This window comes from Heptranchias perlo, unplaced genomic scaffold (genome assembly GCF_035084215.1).
Source record: "Heptranchias perlo isolate sHepPer1 unplaced genomic scaffold, sHepPer1.hap1 HAP1_SCAFFOLD_56, whole genome shotgun sequence".
NCBI lineage: Eukaryota > Metazoa > Chordata > Chondrichthyes > Hexanchiformes > Hexanchidae > Heptranchias > Heptranchias perlo.
In genome coordinates this window covers 3,512,271-3,534,257 of record NW_027139581.1, presented here as the reverse complement: position 1 = coordinate 3,534,257, position 21,987 = coordinate 3,512,271, and the positions used below count along the sequence as shown (strand labels likewise).

General features: G+C 51.3%; 2 pseudogenes; one reads left to right on the top strand and one right to left on the bottom strand.

Annotated features, from left to right (window-relative positions):
• The window catches only part of LOC137315687 (zinc finger protein 850-like), a 200,386-nt pseudogene extending 191,512 nt beyond the window's left edge, over positions 1–8,874 (bottom strand).
• A 3,704-nt stretch (positions 8,875–12,578) lies between these two features.
• On the top strand, positions 12,579–21,345 carry LOC137315760 (zinc finger protein 615-like; annotated as a pseudogene).
• The last annotated feature ends 642 nt before the right edge of the window (positions 21,346–21,987 follow it).

Here is a 21,987-nt window from a genome sequence, read left to right as displayed (position 1 = left end):
GAGGGATCTGGGTGTCCTCGTACATGAAACACAAAAAGTCAACATACAGGTGCAGCAAGCAAACAGAATATTGGCCTTTATTTCTAGGGGGATGGAGTATAAAAGCAGGGAAGTCATGCTCCAACTGTACAGGGTGCTGGTGAGACCACACCTGGAGTACTGCGGACAGTTCTGGTGCCCTTATTTAAGGAAGGACATACTTGCATTGGAGGCAGTTCAGAGAAGGTTCACGATGTTGATCCCGGGTATGGAAGGGTTGTCTTATGAGGAAAGATTGAACAGGTTGGGTCCATACACATTGCAGTTTAGAAAAATGAGAGGAGATCTTATTGAAACATAAAAGATTCTGAGGGGACTCGACAGGATCGATGCTGAGAGGATGTTACCCCTCAGGGGGAATCTAAAACTCGGGGTCATTGTCTGAGAATAAGGGGTCGCCCGTTTAAGACAGAAATGAGGAGGAATTTCTTCTCCCACAGGGTCGTGATTCTTTGGAAAACTTTACCCCAAAAGCTGTGGAGGCTGAGTCATTGAATACATTCAAGGCTGAGTTAGACAAATTGTTGATCAGCAAAGGAGTCAAAGGATAAGGGGAAAGGGCGGGAAAGTGGAGTTGAGGTAAAAATCAGATCAGCCATGATCGCATTAAATGGTGGAGCAGGCTCGAGGGGCCGAATGGCCTACTGCTGCTCCTATCTCTTATGATCTCCCCGGTGCGCCGTCACGTGATCTCCCCGGTGCCCCGTCATGTGATCTCCCCAGTAGTTACCTGAAGTTGATCTTCCAGTTACAGTGGTGGTGGTGAAAACCTCGAGTTAACCGAGGGAACTTAGACTGGGGAATCTGAGGTTTGTATGAAAGGAGTGAGCAATAAAAAGGAAATTAATAAAAACTGATTCAATAAAAGAAAGAAACAGGTGAATTATACTAAAGTGAGCAATAAAAAGTAACTAAAAGAATACAAATTAAACCCATCTGATAATCAATGTTTAATATTAAAATATGAATCAATTATCTCTGGAAATTGATAAATAAATAACCGCAAAGAAAGAATGAAATCTCCAGGACCTGACGGTTTTCCCTCAGGGTATTAAAGGAAACAGGTGGGGAAATTACAGAAACATTAGTCATAGTTTCCCAAAGCTCTCTGGACTCGGGAATTGTGCCTTTGGATATGAAAATATCACTCCAATATTTAAGAAAGGAGGAAGAGAGAGAAAAATAAACGACAGATCTGTCAGTTTAACGTCAGGAGTGGGGAAGTTACTGGAATCTATCACCAAAGACAGAATGATTGAGGACTTGAACAAGTCTGAGCTGATCAAAGAGAGTCAGCGTGGATTTGTGAAGGGTGGGTCATGTCTGACTAATCTAGATGAGTTTTTTCAGGTCACTAACAGGCTGGACAGGGAGTGTCGATGGACATTGTCTGTGCGGATTTCCAGAAGGCATTTGATAGGGTTCAGCACAAGAGATTATTCGCAAAAATAAAAGTGCACAAAATTGAAAGTGACCTTGTGACTTGTGTTGGGAGGTGGGAGACAGAGAGTGGGGATAAAGGGAACGTTCTTTGATTGGTGGGATGTGACAAGTGGTGTTCCCCAGGGATCTGGACTGGGGTCTCAGCTTTTCACCATATTTATCAATAACTTGGATGAAGGAAGAGAGAGTTTTATATCCAAGTTTCCAGATGACACTAAGTTAGGAGACACAGTAAGTTGTGTGGATGGGAGCAGGAAGTTACAAAGGGACAGATTAAGTGAGTGGACAAAACTGTGGCAGATGGAGTTCAGTGTGGGGAAGTGTGAGATCATCCACTTTGGATACAAGAAGGAAACATTGGAGTATTTTCTTAAAGTGAGAGACTGGGAACTGTGGAGGAGCAAAGGGATTTGGGTGTCCATGTACACAAATCACTAAAAGCTAGTGCCCAGATACAAAAAGTAATCACAAAGACTAATGGAATGTTGGCCTTTATCTCGAGGGCTGGAATAAAAAGGGGAGGAATTTATGCTTCAGTTCCACAGAGCCTCGATCATAGCCCCTCTGGAGTACATATATCCAGAATATTAAACTCCAGCCCAGTTCTCAGGGTTATTAACATCAGAAACAAACCCCAACTGTCAGAAAGAACGTGGTTCAGTCCTGGATGTGATTAACAGCAGCAATAACAGCAGAATCCAACCCCTGCATCACAGGTGAACTCGCTGGTGTCTCAACAGGTGGGAGGACTGAGTGAATCCCTTCCCACACACGGAGCAGGTAAACGGCCTCTCCCCAGTGTGAACTCGCTGGTGTGTCAGCAGGTGGGATGAACAAGTGAATCCCTTCCCACATACGGAGCAGCTAAACGGCCTCTCCCCAGTGTGAACTCGCTGGTGTGTCAGCAGGTGGGATGAACAAGTGAATCCCTTCTCACACTCGGAGCTGATAAACGGCCTCTCGTCAGTGTGAACTCGCTGGTGTTTCAGCAAAGTGGATGACTGAGTGAATCCCTTCCCACACACGGAGCAGGTGAACGGCCTCTCCACAGTGTGAACTCGTTCATGTTTCAGCAGATCCCTTGTTAAAATATTCTTCCCGCTCATTCCCCCAGACTGTAAATCCCCGTCCCACACACTCTCCCTCCTCCCTGTGCTGAAATCCAAACCCATCGCACCATCTCCATCATTTCTTCCCTCCACTCCCAGTTTCCTCCCTCCCTCTACTCTGGTCGGGTTCAGTTCTCCACCCCCTGGGAGCAGAGTGAGAGGAAAATAAATGAGGCACAGGGACCCTGAAGCCCCGCCCACTCTTTGTTCACAGTCACTGGGACCCTGAAGCCCCGCCCACTCTTTGTTCACAGTCACTGGGACCCTGAAGCCCCGCCCACTCTTTGTTCCCTGTCACAGGGACCCTGAAGCCCCGCCCACTCTTTGTTCACAGGCACAGGGACCCTGAAGCCCCGCCCACTCTTTGTTCCCTGTCACTGGGACCCTGAAGCCCCGCCCACTCTTTGTTCACAGTCACTGGGACCCTGAAGCCCCGCCCACTCTTTGTTCCCTGTCACTGGGACCCTGAAGCCCCGCCCACTCTTTGTTCACAGTCACTGGGACCCTGAAGCCCCGCCCACTCTTTGTTCACAGTCACAGGGACCCTGAAGCCCCGCCCACTCTTTGTTCACAGGCACAGGGACCCTGAAGCCCCGCCCACTCTTTGTTCCCAGTCACAGGGACCCTGAAGCCCCGCCCACTCTTTGTTCACAGTCACTGGGACCCTGAAGCCCCGCCCACTCTTTGTTCCCAGTCACAGGGACCCTGAAGCCCCGCCCACTCTTTGTTCACAGTCACTGGGACCCTGAAGCCCCGCCCACTCTTTGTTCACAGTCACTGGGACCCTGAAGCCCCGCCCACTCTTTGTTCACAGTCACTGGGACCCTGAAGCCCCGCCCACTCTTTGTTCCCGGTCACTGGGACCCTGAAGCCCCGCCCACTCTTTGTTCACAGTCACAGGGACCCTGAAGCCCCGCCCACACTTTGTTCACAGTCACAGGGACCCTGAAGCCCCGCCCACTCTTTGTTCACAGTCACTGGGACCCTGAAGCCCCGCCCACTCTTTGATCCTGGTCACAGGGACCCTGAAGCCCCGCCCACTCTTTGTTCCCTGTCACTGGGACCCTGAAGCCCCGCCCACTCTTTGTTCCCGGTCACAGGGACCATGAAGCCCCGCCCACTATTTGTTCCCTGTCACTGGGACCCTGAAGCCCCGCCCACTCTTTGTTCCCGGTCACTGGGACCCTGAAGCCCCGCCCACTCTTTGTTCCCGGTCACAGGGACCCTGAAGCCCCGCCCACTGGGACACTGAAGCCCCGCCCACTCTTTGTTCACAGTCACTGGGACCCTGAAGCCCCGCCCACTCTTTGTTCCTGGTCACAGGGACCCTGAAGCCCCGCCCACTCTTTGTTCCCAGTCACTGGAACCCTTAAGCCCCGCCCACTCTTTGTTCCTGGTCACTGGGACCCTGAAACCCCGCCCACTCTTGGTTCCCAGTCACTGGGACCCTGAAGCCCCGCCCACTCTTTGTTCCCAGTCACTGGGACCCTGAAGCACCGCCCACTCTTTGTTCCTGATCACTGGGACCCTAAAGCCCCGCCCACCCTTGGTTTCCGGTCACAGGGACCCTGAAGCCCCGCCCACTCTTTGTTCCCTGTCACTGGGACCCTGAAGCCCCGCCCACTCGTTGTTGCTGTCACAGGGACCCTGAAGCCCCGCCCACTCTTTGTTCCCTGCCACTGGGACCCTGAAGCCCCGCCCACTCTTTGTCCACCGTCACTGTGACCCTGAAGCCCCGCCCACTCTTTGTTCCCTGTCACTGGGACCCTGAAGCCCCGCCCACTCTTTGTTCCCGGTCACAGGGACCCTGAAGCCCCGCCCACTATTTGTTCCCTGTCACTGGGACCCTGAAGCCCCGCCCACTCTTTGTTCCCGGTCACTGGGACCCTGAAGCCACCGCCCACTCTTTGTTCCCGGTCACAGGGACCCTGAAGCCCCGCCCACTGGGACCCTGAAGCCCCGCCCACTTTTTGTTCCTGGTCACAGGGACCCTGAAGCCACGCCCACTCTTTGTTCCCAGTCACTGGAACCCTTAAGCCCCGCCCACTCTTTGTTCCTGGTCACTGGGACCCTGAAACCCCGCCCACTCTTGGTTCCCAGTCACTGGGACCCTGAAGCCCCGCCCACTCTTTGTTCCCAGTCACTAGGACCCTGAAGCACCGCCCACTCTTTGTTCCTGGTCACTGGGACCCTGAAGCCCCGCCCACCCTTGGTTTCCGGTCACAGGGACCCTGAAGCCCCGCCCACTCTTTGTTCCCTGTCACTGGGACCCTGAAGCCCCGCCCACTCGTTGTTCCCGGTCACTGGGACCCTGAAACCCCGCCACTCTTGAGCAAAGATGGCCGCGCATGCGCCGTGAACCCTGAACTCTGACCAAGATGGCGGCCAGCTCCCCGCTCACCCGGGCGGCCGCCGGTCGGGCCTGTCACCGCGGTGTAAACACGGGGCCTGTGGTCTCTTATTCGGGGCCTGAGGCCTACACCGGGTGTTTCTGAAGCTTCCCTGCCCACCCATGGGTCCAATTCCTCCCCCGCGCCCACCGTCTCCGACCGGATCCCGACCCGCCTGTTCCCTCAGTCCGTCTCCACCACTCGCACCGCGCATGCTCAGAGCACCGCCCAGTCCCGCGCCTGCGCACTGGGCTCCTGCAGTCACTGATAGGGCACGTTCTGGGCCGCGGGGGATTCTGGGTAAACTCTCCGCCATTGAAGGTCCGAATCGGTGAACAGAAATTTCGTCATCGCATCGAGATTGGGGCCGGAGGGACAATAAACATTAAACAAAATCAATGAATAAATTATACAGAATCCCGAGTGCCCGGGCCCTCAGACAGGGAGCGAAGTTCACTGGTCGCCACTTTTCCTTCACCAACTCGCACCTCAGGCCCCGCCCAGTCTGGTTCAATTGATCAATGTTTTCCAACTGTGTTTTCCAACTCGAGTTCAGGCCTGTCATTCTCAGAGAAACTTCGAGGCCTCGTTTTTTCTGTGTGCTGTGAGGACCGATATCGTTCATCTTGATCTATTTCTAGTGCAATAAGTTTTGCTGAAGCCTTCTTTGTGGAGGCGGGTACAATTTTGTCTTTTAAAATGCATTTGGACAGTTGCATGGGTAAGATGCGTATCGAGGGATATGGGCCAAGTGCAGGCAATTGGGACTAGCTTAGTGGTATAAACTGGGCGACATGGACATGTTGGGCCGAAGGGCCTGTTTCCATGTTGTAAACTTCTATGATTCTATTCTATGAATGTGGCCCAGGCCAAGTGTCAGGAGATCGGATCAGGCCCACCATAGAAAATGAGTTTGACCCCCCTGAGATAGACAATGTGAACCGGATTATCCTCATCCACTGACCCAGCAACTTCATCAAAAAACTGAAGCAAGTTTGTAAGACGCGACCTTCTTTTCCGGAAGCCGTGTTGAGTGTCTCTCACGGCCCCTCCCCATTCCCCTCGCAATAAACGCCAACATTCCATTTGCCTTCCTAATCACTTCTTGTATCTGCAGACCAACTTTCTGTAATTCATGTACTACGATACCCAGATCCCTCTGTACCTCAGAATTCTGCAATCTTTCTCCATTTAAATAAAATACTGCTTTTCTATTCCTCCTGCCAAAGTGGACAAGTTCACATTTTCCCACATTATACTCCATCTGCCAAATTTTTGCTCACTCACTTAACATATCTCTATCCCTTTGCAGGCTCCTTATGTCCTCTTCACAACTTATTTTCCGACCTACCTTTGTCTCATTAGCAAATTTAGCAACAATACATTCGCTCCCTTCATCCAAGTCATTGATATCGATTGTAAATATTTAAGCCAGATCTTTACAAAACACTGGTTAGGCTTCAGCTGGAGTATTGTGTTCATTCTGGGCAGCACACTTCAGGAAGGATGTCAAGGCCTGAGAGAGGGTGCAGAGGAGATTTACTGGACTGGTACCAGGGATATAGGATTCAGTTACATGGAGAGACTGGAGAAACTGGAGTTGTTCTCCTTGGAGCAGGGAAGGTTAAGGGGAGATTTAATCGAGGTGTTCAAAGTCATGAAGGGTCTTGATAGACTGAATGGTGAGAAACTGTTTCCAGTGGCAGGAGATCAGTAACCAGAGTACACAGCATTCAGGTAATTGGGAAAAGAACTAGAGGTGAGATGAGGAGAATATTTTAACGCAGCCATTTATTTAGAGCTGGAATACACTGCATGAAAGGGTGGGGGAATCAGAGTCAATTATAATTTTCAAAAGGGAATTGGATAAATACTTGAATAGGATAAATTTGCAGGATAAAGGGCATGAGAATGGGACTAATTGGATAGCTCTTTCCTAAAGCCAACACAGGCATGATGGGCCTAATGGCCTCCTTCTGTGCTTTATCATTCAATGATTCTATGATCAAGGGCCAGACACTGCTTCATCCTTCACTAACAGGGTCCCTATTAACAGTCGCTTCCTTCTGTATTCAGTGCAGTGAATGGAAACCTGTCTATTTTAGTGAGTTCAGCCTTTCTAAAATCTCTCACTATTTTCGAAGATCCATTTGACTCACTTGTTTCATTTTGAAAGACTTCAGATTTTTCTACTGTGTGTCGATGTTTTTGTTTAAAGGTGGAATGACATTTGTTTCAAAATATTCTGTTCTAACCCCCGGCCCAGTTTAAAACCCTCTGCACTACTGACATGGAAGATCGCAAGTCCAATCCTTGATCTCAGCCAAGGCAGCAGTTCAGGGGCTGGAATTGGCCTCAGTACCACTGGGCTAAATAAGAGTAACCCTGCTCTCGAAGGAGATCCAGTGACCTCAACTGGGAAATTTATGGCTGTCATTTGAGGGCAGGACTGGACTCGACCGTGATGCCTACCACAGTGGATAATCCTGCTGTCACTCACTGTGTGGGCTCATGTATAAATGTTCCCTTACTGTTAGATTATTAACTAAGTCTGGGCTCATTACTCATTACTGAATCTAGTCCACCCTCCTTAAAACCTACCTCTTTGACCAAGCTTTTGCTCACCTGTCCTAATATCTCCTTATGTGGTTCAGTGTCAAATTTATTTTGTTAATCACTCCTGTGAAGAGCCTTGGGACGTTTTACTATGTTAACGGCACTGGATAAATTGATCAATAAAACAGGGAACTCTTGGAAACACACTGCAGGTCTTTCTTTATCTGGACAGCAAATCACTGCTGTTGTGTTGAACCAGCAGTTCAGAAATAGGAGCAGGAGTCGGCCATATGGCCCCTCGAGCCTGCTCCACCATTCAATAAGATCATGGCTGATCTTCTGCCTCATTTAACATGTATCCAGAATATTAAACTCCAGCCCAGTTATCGGGGTTATTAACATCAGAAACAAACCTCAACTGTCAGAATGAACATGGTTCAGTCCTGGATGTGATTAACAGCAGCAATAACAGCAGAATCCAACCCCGGAAGTCACAGGTGAACTCGCTGGTGTCTCCGCAGGTTGGATGAATGAGTGAATCCCTTCCCACACACGGAGCAGGTGAACGGCCTCTCCCCAGTGTGAACTCGCTGGTGTGTCAGAAGGTGGGATGAATGAGTGAATCCCTTCCCACACACGGAGCAGGTGAACGGCCTCTCCCCAGTGTGAACTGGCTGGTGTGTCAGAAGGTGGGATGAACGAGTGAATCCCTTCCCACACACGGAGCAGGTGAACGGCCTCTCCTCAGTGTGAGTGCGTCGATGATGTGTCAGCAGTTCCCATTTGCTCTTAAAGCTCTTCCCACAGTCAGAACATTTAAAAGGTCTCTTATCAGTGTGAACAAGTTGGTGTGTCAGTAGGTGCTGTGACTGAATGAATCCCTTTCCACACACGGAGCAGGTGAACGGTCTCTCCCCAGTGTGAGCACGCTGGTGGGCAATGAGAGTGGATGACTGCCTGAACCTCTTCCCGCAGTGAGAGTAACTGAACGGTCTCTCGTCAGTGTGAATTCGCTGGTGTCGAATCAGTCCCTCCGAGCTTTTAAACCTGTTCCCACAGTCAGAGCATTTAAAAGGTCTCTCCGCAGTGTGAATAAGCTGGTGTGTTCGGAGGGCGGATGACTGAGTGAATCCCTTCCCACACAGAGAGCAAGTGAACGGCCTCTCCCCGGTGTGACTGTGGTGATGAGTTTCCAGCTGGGACGGATAATTGAATCCCTTCCCACACACGGAGCAGGTGAACGGACTCTCCCCGGTGTGACTGCGTCGATGAGTTTCCAGCTGGGATGGGTAATTGAATCCCTTCCCACAGTCCCCACATTTCCACGGTATCTCCATGGTCCGGGTGTCCTTGTGTCTCTCCAGGTTGGACGATCAGTTGAAGCCTCGTCCACACACAGAACACGTGGACGGTTTCTCCCCGCTGTGAACGGTGTGATGTTTTTTCAGGCTGTGTAACTGGTTAAAGCTCTTTCCACAGTCAGTGCACTGGAACACTCTCACTCGGGTCTGAGAGTTTCGGTGATTTTCCAGTCACACTGATGTTTCAAATCTTCTCCCACAGACAGAACAGACAAACATTTCTCCTTCCACATTCAAAGGCTGATGATTTTCAGGTCCTGATGAATCGAGTGACTCTGTCAGATCTTGACGTGATGTTTGGTTTGAGTTTCCCGTCTGCAAATCCTCCCCTTCTAATCCCCTGTAAAAGGAGTTCACAAAAGTCATCACTGTAAATACAGGATAGAAATTCAGAACAGACAATTCTAGTTTTTCTGGATCATTTTTTCATCTTTTGAGCCTCAAAAGCTGTAAATCACCGTCCCACACACTCTCCCTCCTCCCTGTGCTGAAATCTGAACCCATTGCACCATCTCCAACATTTTTCCCTCTGCTCTGCTGGGTTCAGTTCCACACCCACTGGTTCCCCTCTCTCTCCTCCCCTGAAGGTGCTGACTCTGACTGGGTTCAGTTCCACACTCACTGGTTCCTCTCTCTCTCCTCCCCTGAAGGTGCTGACTGTCCTTCCCATATCCTAACTCGCACCAAGTCCCATTCACCATCACCCTTGTGCTCACTGACCTACAGTGACTCCCGGTCCAGCAACGCCTCATATTTAAATTCCTCATCCTTGTGTCCAAATCCATCCATGGCCCTCGCCCCTCCCAATCTCTGTAACCTGCTCCATGGCCCTCGCCCCTCCCCTATCTCTGTAACCTTCTCCAGCCCTCCGACCCTCCCCTATCTCTGTAACCTCCTCCAGCCCTCCGACCCTCCCCTATCTATATCACCTCCTCCAGCCCTCCGACCCTCCCCTATCTCTGTAACCTCTTCCAGCCCTCCCCTATCTCTGTAACCTTCTCCAGCCCTCCGCCCCTCCCCTATCTCTGTAACCTCCTCCAGCCCTCGTCCCTCCCTTTCTCTGTCACCTCCTCCAGCCCTCCGACCCTCCCCTATCTCTGTCACCTCCTCCGACCCTCCCAGATCTCTGCTCTCCCCCAATTCCGGCCTCTTGCTCCTCCCCCATTCCCTTCGCCCCACCATTGGGGGCCGTGCCTTCAGCTGTCTGAGCCCCAAGCTCTGGAATTCCCTCCCTGAACCTCTCCCCCTCTCTCTCCTCCTTCAATCCTCCCTCTTTGACCCAGCTTTCGGTGCCCTGTCCTAATCTCTCCTCATTCCCCTCTTCCCGCTCCTGTGAACCCTCTTGACCCATTTTGCTCCGTTAAAGGCGCGACAGAAATGCAAGTTGTTGTTGACTGTGCGGGTTCAGTTCGAGCGGAGATTGGGTCGGGCCCGATCCCGGGAAGCGGCGGGTAGTGGAGGGGGGATGATGCCGCCTGTTTTCTCTCGGGTCCTGGGCCCGACACTCGGTGTTTCTGGGCCCTGTGATCCCCGCCCTTTATTAACCCGCTCTCTCCACACCTCCTCTGACCTGCTCGAACCGCGCTCTCTGCCTCAGACCCTTCGGGCCGCGCATGCTCAGCTCACACTGACCAACAATCAGCCTCTCCTGCGCCGGCGCACTGCGCTCCTCTCAGATCGATAGGGGACATTCCGGAGCGCGGTGCAGTCTGGGGACGGACCGCCGCCATTGGAGCTCCGCCCCGACCCTCAGTTTCTCTGATGGGACTGAGATTGGGGGCGGGGGAAAAGCGCTTTTGGAGCAGCGGAGGGCGGAGCGGAAATAAAATAAAATAAAAATAAACCCGAGAGCCCGGGGCACGCTGGGTAATGGAGACCGCCATTAAACCGTCAGAAACACTCACAGCGCAGGCGCGCACCGCCTCGCCTCGAAAAAACTTTGGGAAATGTATATTTCCACAAATCTGTTAATAATTTAGTCTCATTACACATTGGAACTGACGGGCTGGATTGATGTTTATTTTCCAATTGCAGCTCAGGACCTTCAATCCCAGCGTCAACCCGGAGCAAATGCGCTCCCGACCAATAGGAAGAGCGGAGAGGGACTGGAGGACCGAGCGGGCGGTTGGTCCTCCAAACAATTGGAGTGTGTGAGGGGTGGGACTTGCGGCGGAGGGTCTGAGCCCGGATCTCGCTCCGTGTCTGGATCTCTGCCGAATTTTTGAAACTTGATTCATCTCAAGATAAAACTCCAGAAGAAAACTGGACCTTTCAGTTGTGGCTTTAAACAGATGAAACCCTGTGGTGTCGAGCAAACAGTTCAACATTTGTTAGTAAAATGACTCTGATGAAGTAATGGAGAGCCATGTATCCAAGTTTGCTGATGACAGTGAGTAAAGAGGCACAGTAAATAGTGTAGATGGGAGCAGAAAGTTGCAAGGGGGCAATAATAGATTCAGTGAGTGGTCAAAACGGTGGCAGGTGGAGTTGAATGTGGGGAAATGTGAATTCACCCACTTTGAACCAAAGACAGAGATCAGAGTATTTACCAAACGGCAAGCAGCGAGAAACTGTGGAGGAGCAGAGAGATTTCGGGGTCCAAGTACCGAAATCACTAAAAGCTAGTGGACAGTTACAAAAAATAATTTTAAAGGCTAAAGGAATGATGGCCTTCATCTCAAGGGGGCTGGAATATAAAGGGGTGGAAGTGATGTTACAGTTGTACAGAGCTCTGGTTAAACCCCATCTGGAGACTGCCTTCAGTTCTGGGCACTGCACCTCAGGGAGGATATACTGGCCTTGGAAGGGGTGCAGCACAGATTCACCAGAGTGATACTGACAGATTGCATAGACTAGGCTTGTTTTGAGTGGAGCTTGGAAGATTAAGGGGTGATCTAATCGAGGTGATTGAAGGATTTGATAGGGCAGATAGAGAGAAACTACTTCCTCTGGTGGGGGAGTCCAGAACAAGGGGGCATAACCTTAAAATTAGAGCGAGGCCATTCAGGGGCGATGTCAGGAATCACTTCTTCGCACAAAGGGCAGTGGAAATCTGGAACTCTCTCCCTGAGAGCAGTCGAGGCTGGGGGTCAAGTGAAAATTTCAGATCTGAGATTGATAGATTTTTGAGAGGCGAGGGTATTAAAGGTTATGGTACCAAGGCGGGTAGATGGAGTTAAGATACAGATCAGATATGATACAATTAAATGGCGGAACAGGTTGGAGGGGCTGAATGGCCTCCTCCTGTTCATAATGATTAAATGTTCCTAATCTCTGCACTAATGACAGAACGGACCGATTGTTAATAGGAGCACCGTTAATGAAATCCCCTGACATTCAAAGAGAAACGGGACTGTCCCTTTAACTATAAACAAAGGGGAGTGCCTGTCCCTTTAAATATCAGCCCCATTCCCACAGGCAGTGGCAGGAGGAACAGCGCGCGGTCTCATTCCGCCCAAAACCAGCGGGGCCTCGCGCGAGGGAGCAGCTCCATGAGGGGGCGGGGCCAGTGGGTGAGGGCGGGGCCTCGGCTCTGACGTCTCCAGGAGCCCAGCGCGCAGGCGCGGGAAAGGGTCCGCGCGGTCGCCAGACGGAGTCGGAGGGTCGGGAGCAGGTAGGCGGGGGGCCGGGGACAGGACACTCAGAAACCGGGCGGAGGCCGCGCCCCACGGCTTATAAACATGGAGCGGGGCCGCAGGACCCGAGTCGGATCCTCTGATCCCGAGTGTGAGCAGCCGGACGGCAACTGCGGGATTTCTCCCCGGAGATCGGCCGGGTTACCGGGGGAACCGGCCGCCATCTTAGTACAGGAGGAGGGAGCGTCACTGCGCATGCGCGGCCATCTTGGTACAGGATGTGGTAGCGTCACGGCGCAGGCGCGGCCACCTTGCTACAGGTACAGAGTGGGCGGGGCTTCAGGATATTTCACTCAGAATCTCAACCCGTGCTGTACCTGCCCTGGGAGTGTTTGATGGGACAGTGCAGAGGGAGCTTTACTCTGTATCGAACCCGTGCTGTCCCTGCCCCGGGAGTGTTTGATGGGACAGTGTAGAGGGAGCTTTACTCTGTATCTAACCCGTGCTGTACCTGCCCTGGGAGTGTTTGATGGGACAGTGTAGAGGGAGCTTTACTCTGTATCGAACCCGTGCTGTACCTGCCCTGGGAGTGTTTGATGGGACAGTGTAGAGGGAGCTTTACTCTGTATCTAACCCGTGCTGCAGCTGCCCTGGGAGTGTTTGATGGGACAGTGTAGAGGGAGCTTTACTCTGCATCTAACTCGTGCTGTACCTGCCCTGGGAGTGTTTGATGGGACAGTGTAGAGGGAGCTTTACTCTGTATCGAACCCGTGCTGTACCTGCCCTGGGAGTGTTTGATGGGACAGTGTAGAGGGAGCTTTACTCTGTACGTAACCCGTGTTGTCCCTGCCCTGGGAGTGTTTGATGGGACAGTGCAGAGGGACCTTTACTCTGTATCTAACCCGTGCTGTACCTGCCCTGGGAGTGTTTGATGGGACAGTGTCGAGGGAGCTTTACTCTGTATCTAACCCGTGCTGTACCTGCCCTGGGAGTGTTTGATGGGACAGTGTGGAGGGAGCTTTACTCTGTATCTAACCCGTGCTGTACCTGCCCTGCGAGTGTTTGATGGGACAGTGTGGAGGGAGCTTTACTCTGTACGTAACCCGTGCTGTCCCTGCCCTGGGAGTGTTTGATGGGACAGTGTAGAGGTAGCTTTACTCTGTATCTCACCCGTGCTGTACCTGCCCCGGGAGTGTTTGATGGGAAAGTGTAGAGGGAGCTTTACTCTGCATCTAACCCGTGCTGTACCTGCCCTGGGAGTGTTTGATGGGACAGTGTCGAGGGAGCTTTACTCTGTATCTAAACCGTGCTGTACCTGCCCTGGGAGTGTTTGATGGGACAGTGTAGAGGGAGCTTTACTCTGTACTAACCCGTGCTGTCCCTGCACTGGGAGTGTTTGATGGGACAGTGTAGAGGGAGCTTTACTCTGTATCTAACCCGTGCTGTCCCTGCCCTGGGAGTGTTTGATGGGACAGTGTAGAGGGAGCTTTACTCTGTATCGAACCCGTGCTGTACCTGCCCTGGGAGTGTTTGATGGGACAGTGTAGAGGGAGCTTTACTCTGTATCTAACCCGTGCTGCAGCTGCCCTGGGAGTGTTTGATGGGACAGTGTAGAGGGAGCTTTACTCTGCATCTAACTCGTGCTGTACCTGCCCTGGGAGTGTTTGATGGGACAGTGTAGAGTGAGCTTTACTCTGTATCGAACCCGTGCTGTACCTGCCCTGGGAGTGTTTGATGGGACAGTGGAGAGGGAGCTTTACTCTGTACGTAACCCGTGTTGTCCCTGCCCTGGGAGTGTTTGATGGGACAGTGCAGAGGGACCTTTACTCTGTATCTAACCCGTGCTGTACCTGCCCTGGGAGTGTTTGATGGGACAGTGTCGAGGGAGCTTTACTCTGTATCTAACCCGTGCTGTACCTGCCCTGGGAGTGTTTGATGGGACAGTGTGGAGGGAGCTTTACTCTGTATCTAACCCGTGCTGTACCTGCCCTGCGAGTGTTTGATGGGACAGTGTGGAGGGAGCTTTACTCTGTACGTAACCCGTGCTGTCCCTGCCCTGGGAGTGTTTGATGGGACAGTGTAGAGGGAGCTTTACTCTGTATCTCACCCGTGCTGTACCTGCCCCGGGAGTGTTTGATGGGAAAGTGTAGAGGGAGCTTTACTCTGTATCTAACCCGTGCTGTACCTGCCCTGGGAGTGTTTGATGGGACAGTGTAGAGGGAGCTTTACTCTGTATCTAACCCGTGCTGTACCTGCCCTGGGAGTGTTTGATGGGACAGTGTAGAGGGAGCTTTACTCTGTACTAACCCGTGCTGTCCCTGCACTGGGAGTGTTTGATGGGACAGTGTAGAGGGAGCTTTACTCTGTATCTAACCCGTGCTGTCCCTGCCCTGGGAGTGTTTGATGGGACAGTGTAGAGGGAGCTTTACTCTGTATCGAACCCGTGCTGTACCTGCCCTGGGAGTGTTTGATGGGACAGTGTAGAGGGAGCTTTACTCTGTATCTAACCCGTGCTGCAGCTGCCCTGGGAGTGTTTGATGGGACAGTGTAGAGGGAGCTTTACTCTGCATCTAACTCGTGCTGTACCTGCCCTGGGAGTGTTTGATGGGACAGTGTAGAGGGAGCTTTACTCTGTATCGAACCCGTGCTGTACCTGCCCTGGGAGTGTTTGATGGGACAGTGGAGAGGGAGCTTTACTCTGTACGTAACCCGTGTTGTCCCTGCCCTGGGAGTGTTTGATGGGACAGTGCAGAGGGAGCTTTACTCTGTATCTAACCCGTGCTGTACCTGCCCTGGGAGTGTTTGATGGGACAGTGTCGAGGGAGCTTTACTCTGTATCTAACCCGTGCTGTAGCTGCCCTGCGAGTGTTTGATGGGACAGTGTAGAGGGAGCTTTACTCTGTACTAACCCGTGCTGTCCCTGCACTGGGAGTGTTTGATGGGACAGTGTAGAGGGAGCTTTACTCTGTATCTAACCCGTGCTGTACCTGCCCCGGGAGTGTTTGATGCGACAGTGCAGAGGGAGCTTTACTCTGCACGTAACCCGTGCTGCACCTGCCCTGGGAGTGTTTGATGGGACAGTGTAGAGGGAGCTTTACTCTGTATCTAACCCGTGCTGTCCCTGCCCCGGGAGTGTTTGATGGGACAGTGCAGAGGGAGTTTTACCCAGAATTTCAACCCATGCTGTCCCTGACCTGGGTGTGTTTGATGGGACAGTGCAGAGGGAGCTTTACTCGGGATCTAACCCGTGCTGCACCTGCCCTGGGAGTGTTTTGGACAATGTGGAGGGTGCTTTGCTCTGCATCTACCCCGTGCTGCACCTGTCCTGGCAGTGTGAGACGGCACATTGTCGAGGGAGCTTTACTCTGTATCTAACCCGTGCTGTACCTGCCCCGGGAGTGTTTGATGGGACAGTGTGGAGGGAGCTTTACTCTGTATCTAACCCGTGCTGTACCTGCCCTGGGAGTGTTTGATGGGACAGTAGAGGGAGCTTTACTCTGTACGTAACCCGTGCTGTCACTGCCCTGGGAGTGTTTAATGGGACAGTGTCGAGGGAGCTTTACTCTGTATCTAACCCGTGCTGTCCCTGCCCCGGGAGTGTTTGATGGGACAGTGTGGAGGGAGTTTTACCCAGAATCTCAACCCATGCTGTCCCTGCCCTGGGAGTGTTTGATGGGACAGTGCAGAGGGAGCTTTACCCTGCATCTAACCCATGCTGGAACTGCCCCGGGAGTGTTTGATGGGACAGTGTAGAGGGAGCTTTACCCTGCATCTAACCCATGCTGGACCTGCCCTGGGAGTGTTTGATGGGACAGTGTAGAGGGAGCTTTACTCTGTATCTAACCCGTGCTGTACCTGCCCTGGGAGTGTTTGATGGGACAGTGTGGAGGGAGCTTTACTCGGTATCTAACCCGTGCTGGACCTGCCCCGGGAGTGTTGGATGAGACAGTGCAGAGGGAGCTTTATTCTGTATCTAACCCGTGCTGTCCCTTCCCCGGGAGTGTTTGATGAGACAGTGCAGAGGGAGCTTTACTCGGGATCTGACCCGTGCTGCACCTGCCCCGGGAGTGTTTGATGAGACAGTGCAGAGGGAGCTTTACTCTGTATCTAACCCGTGCTGCACCTGCCCTGGGAATGTTTTGGACAATGTGGAGGGTGCTTTGCTCTGCATCTACCCCGTGCTGCACCTGTCCTGGCAGTGTGAGACGGCACATTGTCGAGGGAGCTTTCCTCTGTATCGAACCCGTGCTGTACATGCCCCGGGACTGTTTGATGGGACAGTGTGGAGTGAGCTTTACTCTGTATCTCACCCGTGCAGTCCCTGCCCTGGGAGTGTTTGATGGGACAGTGTGGAGGGAGCTTTACTCTGTATCTAACCCGTGCAGTCCCTGCCCTGGGAGTGTTTGATGGGACAGTGTGGAGGCAGCTTTACTCTGTATCTAACCCGTGCTGTCCCTGCCCTGGGAGTGTTTGATGGGACAGTGCAGAGGGAGCTTTTCTCGGTATCTATTCCGTGCTGTCGCAGCCCTGGGAGTGTTTGATGGAACATTGCAGAGAGAACTTTACACTCTATCTCACCTTATTGTACCTGCCCTGGGAGTGTTTGATGGGACAGTGCAGAGGGAACTTTACACTCCATCTCACCCGTGCTTTACCTGCCCCGGGAGTGTTTGACGGGACAGTGTCGAGGGAGCTTTACCCTGTATCTGAACTGTGCTGTTCCTGCCCCGGGAGTGTTTAGGACACTGTAGAGGGACCTTGACTCTGCACCTAACCCGTGCTGTACCTTCCCGGGACTGTTTGATGGGACAGTGTGGAGTGAGCTTTGCTCTGTATCTCACCCGTGCTGTAACTGCCCCGGGAGTGTTTGATGGGACAGTGCAGAGGGAGCTTTACTCTGCACATAACCCGTGCTGTACCTGCCCTGGGAGTGTTTGATGGGACAGTGTAGAGGGATCTTTACTCGGTATCTGACCAATGCTTTAACTGCCTCCGGAGTGTTTGATGGGACATTGTAGAGGGAGCTTTACCCTCTATCTAACCTGTGCTGTGTCTGCCCTGGGAGTGTTTGATGGGACAGTGTCAAGGGAGCTTTACTCTCGATCTAACCTGTGCTGTCCCTGCCCTGGGAGTGTTTCGGACAGTGCAGAGGGAGTTTTACTCTGTATCTAATCCATGCTGTACCTGCCCTGGGAGTGTTTGGGACAGTGTGCAGCAATCAATAACCAATGATTTACACTATTCACCCCTATTTATTAAAATCTGGGATATATTTTCTGAACAGCTTCATCAACGGAGCCTCTCACTTTTCCTCTCCCTATTCTTCTTCCCAAAATGTATCACTTCACATTTCTCTGCATTAAATTTCATCTGCCATCTATCTGTCCAATTTATTATCCAGTGTCCGTGACACTGAAGCCACTTCCAGTCCTCTTCACAGTTCCCCACACTACCTATCTTGGTGGCATTTGAATTATCTGGAGATTTTCATCTTGTGCCCTATATACCCGAGCCCAGATCATTTCCCTGTATTGAGAAGAGCAATGGTCCCAACACTGACCCTGGGGGACACCACTGTTCACATCCCTCCAGTCTGAACAATATACATTATCCAAGACTCTCTGTTTTCTGCCCTTTCCCCAACTTCCTGTCCACGCTGCCCCACTCCCTTCAATTCCGTGAACCTTAATTTTATCAACAAGCCTCCTGTGCGGCACCTTCTCAAACACCTTTAGACAATCCATCTACACAACACCCACTGAATTCCCTTTATCACCACACTGTGTTATTCCTCAAATAATCCCTGCTGTCTGTCCTGAATTCACCCATTTCACGAACAAATGTTGAAATGTTTGCTCCACCCCACAGGGTTCCATCTGTTTAAAGCCTCACAGAGAGAGGTGGGAGAGGCCCATTGTTGGACAGTGTGAGCTGAGGGGTGGGAGAGGCCCATTGTTGGACAGTGTGAGCTGAGGGGTGGGAGAGGCCCATTGTTGGACAGTGTGAGCTGAGCAGGCGCAGGAGACGCAGACTTCAGTGAACACCGAGTGCCCCACAGATCCCAATATAAAACAGTGAACATTATCCCCAGACCTCAATATAAAACAGTGAACATTATCCCCCCCAGACCCTAATATAAAACAGTGAACATTATCCCCCCCAGACCCCAATATAAAACAATGAACATTATCCCCCCAAACCCCAATATAAAACAGTGAACATTATCCCCCCAGACCCCAATATAAAACAGTGAACATTATCCCCCCCAGACCCCAATATAAAACAGTGAACATTATCCGCCCCAGACCCCAATATAAAACAGTGAACATTATCCCCCCCAGACCCCAATATAAAACAGTGAACATTATCCCACCCAGACCCCAATATAAAACAGTGAACATTATCCCCCCCAGACCCCAATATAAAACAATGAACATTATCCCCCCAGACCCCAATATAAAACAGTGAACATTATCCCCCCAGACCCCAATATAAAACAGTGAACATTATCCCCCCAGACCCCAATATTAAACAGTGAACATTATCCCCCCCAGACCCCAATATTAAACAGTGAACATTATCCCCCCCAGACCCCAATATAAAACAGTGAAAATATCCCCCCAGACCCCAATATAAAACAGTGAACATTATCCCCCCCAGACCCCAATATAAAACAGTGAACATTATCCCCCCCAGACCCCAATATAAAACAGTGAACATTATCCCCCCAAACCCCTCCCCCCAGACCCAAATGACGACGGATCAGGGAACGTCTGCAAAGGAAGTTGGAATGGTAACTGGTCAGAGAGCGTCTCTTTGATAGAGAAATCGGGGTGTGTCAGTGAATATAAGAAGGAAAAATGGAGCTGGGTCAAGGAGAGCCCAACACCAAAATTGGGAGATGTTGTGGAAGAGGGGGAGAGAACTTCACGGGGAGGGAGAGAGGGGAACCAGTGAGTGCAGAACTGAACCCAATCAGAGTCAACACCTTCAGAGGGAGGGAGAGAAAACTCAGATGGAATGAAATATGTTGGGGATGGTGCGATGTGTTTGGATTTCAGCACAGGGAGGAGGGAGAGTGTGTGGGACGGGGATTTACAGTCTGGGGGAATGAGCGGGAAGAATATTCTGTCGAAACTAGAATTGTCTGTTCTGAATTTCTATCCTGTATTTACAGTGAGGACTTTTGTAAACTCCTTTTACAGGGGATTGGAAGGTGAGGATTCACAGACGGGAAAATCAAACCAAACCTCAAGTCAATCTGACCGAGTCACTCGATTCATCAGGACCTGAATATCATCGGCCTTTGAATGTGGAAGGAGAAATGTTTGTCTGTTCTGTCTGTGGGAAAAGATCAAACTTCATTGTGAGTGGAAAATCACTGAGTCACACACACCCGAGTGAGAGTGTTCCAGTGCACTGACTGTGGAAAGAGCTTTACCGAGTGACACAGCCTGAAAAAACATCGCACCATTCACAGCGGGGAGAAACCGTCCACGTGTTCTGTGTGTGGACGAGGCTTCAACTGATCGTCCAACCTGGAGAGACACAAGGACACCCGGACCACGGAGAAACCATGGAAATGTGGGGACTGTGGGAAGGGATTCAATTACCCATCCCAGCTGGAAACTCATCGACGCAGTCACACTGGGGAGAGGCCGTTTATCTGCTCCTCATATGGGAAGGGATTCACTCAGTCATCCACTCTGCTGAGACACCACCGATTTCAAACTGGGGAGAGGCCGTTCACCTGCTCCGTGTGTGGGAAAGGATTCACGTGCACATCCAGCCTCATTTCACACCAACTTGTTCACAGTGATAAGAGAAATTTTAAATGTTCTGACTGTGAGAAGAGGTTTAAAAGCAGGAATGCTCTACTGAGACACCAACGTACTCACACTGGGGAGAGACCGATTATCTGCTCCGTGTGTGGGAAGGGATTCACTCAGTCATCCACCCTGCTGAGACACCAGCGAATTCACACCGGGGAGAGGCCGTTCACCTGCGCAGAGTGTGGGAAGGGATTCGCTCATTCAGCCGACCGGCTGAGGCACCAGCGAGTTCACACTGGGGAGAGACCGTTCACCTGCTCCGTTTGTGGGAAAGGATTCACTTGTTCATCCAGTCTCATTGAACACCAACTTGTTCACAGTGATAAGAGACCTTTAAAATGTTCTGACTGTGGGAAGAGCTTTAAAAGCAGGAATGCTCTACTGAGACACCAACGTACTCACACTGGGGAGAGGCCGTTTACTTGCTCCGCATGTGGGAAAGGATTCACTCGGTCATCCGCCCTGCTGATTCACCAGCGAGTTCACACTGGGGAGAGGCCGTTCACCTGCGCAGAGTGTGGGAAGGGATTCACTCAGTCATCCGCCCTGCTGATTCACCAGCGAGTTCACACTGGGGAGAGGCCGTTCACCTGCTCAGAGTGTGGGAAGGGATTCACTCAGTCATCCGCCCTGCTGATTCACCAGCGAGTTCACACGGGGGAGAGACCGTTCACCTGCTCTGTGTGTGGAAAGGGATTCACTTGTTCATCCAGTCTCATTGAACACCAACCTGTTCACACTGATAAGAGACCTTTTAAATGTTCTGACTGTGGGAAGAGCTTTAAAAGCACAAACGGACTGCTGACACACCAACCGTTCACCTGCTCTGTTTGTGGGAAGGGATTCACTCAGTCATCCAACCTGCAGTCACACCAGCGAGTTCACATGTTACCACAGGGGTTGGATTCTGCTGTTAATCACATCCAGGACTGAACCATGTTCATTCTGACAGTTGGGGTTTGTTTCTGATAATAACCCCTATAACTGGGCTGGAGTTTAATATTCTGTATCAGTCTCAAATAAATCAGCTTTCTTTTCAAGACAGTGTACCATTGTTTAAAAAGGGAGAAAGGGATAGACTGAGTAATTACAGGCCAGTCAGCCGAACCTCGGTGGTAGCCAAATGATTGGAAACAATTCTGAGGGACAATATTAATCGTCATTTAGAAAGGCACGGATTAATCAAGGACAGTCAGCATGGATTTGTTCAGGGAATGTCGTGTCTGACTAAGTTGATTGACTCTTATGAGGAGGTAACGAGGAGGGTCGATGAGGGCAACGCGTTTGAAGTAGTATCCATGGATTTTAGCAAGTCTTTTGACAAGGTCCCACATGGCAGACTGGTCAAAAAAGTTAAATCACTTGGGATCAAAGGGAAAGTGGCCAGTCGGATCCAAAATTGGCTCAGTGGCAGGAAGCAAAGGGTGATGGTTGACAGATGTTTTTGCAACTGGAAGGCTGTTTCCAGTGGGGTTCCTCAAGGCTCACTATTGGTCCCTTGCTTTTTGTGGTATATATTAATGATTTGCACTTGAATGTGGAGGACTTGATCAAGAAGTTTGCAGATGATACATAAATTGGCCGTGTGCTTGGTAGTGAGGAGGAAAGCTGTTGACTGCAGGAAGATATCAATGGACTGGTCAGGTGGGCAGATAAGTGGCAAATAGAATTCAATCCAGAGA